This window comes from Anarhichas minor, unplaced genomic scaffold, assembly GCF_050575085.1.
Source record: "Anarhichas minor isolate MPS153535 unplaced genomic scaffold, ASM5057508v1 ptg000066l, whole genome shotgun sequence".
Lineage (NCBI taxonomy): Eukaryota > Metazoa > Chordata > Actinopteri > Perciformes > Anarhichadidae > Anarhichas > Anarhichas minor.
Window position 1 is genome coordinate 78,342 of NW_027466512.1, and position 1,659 is coordinate 80,000.

A 1,659-nucleotide genomic window follows, 5' to 3' on the forward strand; every position below is an offset into this window, starting at 1 on the left:
AGAAAGTTGTTTGTGGTCCTTTTGTTGTTCAGTCTACAAAGAACATTTATTTAAACCAGATGTTGAATCAGAAAACGAATCAAATATAAAGCTTGAGTTTAATCTGTGATCCGTCTTCACTGTTTACATGTTGAACAAAATCTCATCAGTCCGGAAGCGACCCTCACTAGAAACGGAAGTTGGAGCCGGAAGCAATCCTCGCGATCCTACCCCAAGACCCGTTTGAGAGTATGGCCAAATCCCAATGTCCCCCCTAAACCCTCAAACCCTGAACCCTCAGGGACTCACTGAGGTCACCTGGTGAGTGGGTGAGTGTGAGAGACTGTGAGGGCTTGTGAGAGATGGTGTAAATATGAACGGGACAGCACTTCGCTGCAACATATCACGTTACCATGAAAACAACAATAAATATGATGTATAACTGTGTGTATTTATTGTATACTTTGTTCTCCCTGATATTAAAGTCTTCAGGCTCTTTCCTCACTAGATGAGGTAACTTCATATCATCTATTTACTCGTTTTTGTCAAAACAGCTTCAATGACAAAATCAAACATTTGATGAATAAATAAATAAATATCTTCTGATTTCATGTTTATTTGTTGTTCCATTTTAACCCTTAATGTTTCTGAGTACATTTATTATGACAGGCTGAACACACGTGATCCGTCCTCTTTGTTTACCTCCATGCGACCACTGGTTACTCCGTGTTTAACGTCACATTGCAATGATTTGTGGGTAATTCCCTTGTAATTTGAGGGTTTAGGGGGGACACTGGGATTTGGCCAGGGAGTGAGAGACATGAAGCACCTGCTGAGGAACGATATATAGTTATAAATACATCATTATATATACATGTGTGTGTGTGTTTTATATTAGTGAATATTATATGATATATATATTATTATATGATATATATATATCATATGATATGATATATATATATTATATGATATATATATTCTATATGAATGAGACATTTACATTTTTAGCTTGTGTGCATCGATTTTTTAATTTTTCAATATTTCTTTCTGTGTTAACAGAATTACATTTTGACATTTGGTTCTAACGTTAGAAGTTGAAGTCCTTTAATAAATCTATAATCTGTCCCAATGAAAGCACAATGTTTGAGCTCAGCACCATGACAGCGTTAAATAAAGCCTTCTATGTATTAATACTGATATAGATCAGCAGCTAGGACGCAGCGTCAGGCTGCTGAAGGAAACACTAAACAAAGAGAGTCCATATTCAGAACAAATATCTGAGAACTTTTACTGCTGAATTGAGATTAAAGGGCGTATTCACGAGGAAAACTCACAAATGTGTTCATTCTAAAGTCATAACTTTGGGTGGAGTCGTCTGTATTTCATAATCCTGTTGTTCCTCTTGAATCTACTAAATATTCATGTAATGATCGATCTTCAATGAGAACAAACAACGTGAAAATATATCTTCAATTTATTGAATACATGTAAAAACAGACGGAACAGTTTTCAGAAACCTGTCGCCTCATAATCACTTATTAATATTCAAACATTCAAACGTGTGTTTCTTTATTCACGTTGTTGATCGTTGTAGCTCACACATTATTGATACCTGTCACATGAAAACAGAATTAAAAGCAGATTATAATGACAGGACAGAATGAAAGTACTCTGCTG

At 35.5% G+C, this 1,659-nt stretch overlaps 1 protein-coding gene across 2 annotated transcripts in view; it reads right to left on the reverse strand.

The window, feature by feature from the left end:
• Positions 1-1,438: 1,438 nt before the first annotated feature.
• Positions 1,439-1,659, reverse strand: part of LOC142934067 (membrane-spanning 4-domains subfamily A member 4A) — a 7,158-nt gene continuing 6,937 nt past the window's right edge. For both annotated transcript variants that reach the window (XM_076078445.1, XM_076078446.1), the window contains exon 7: positions 1,439-1,659. This exon is cut by the window's right edge and continues 112 nt beyond it. The gene's annotated coding sequence lies outside the window, so the exon portion shown is untranslated.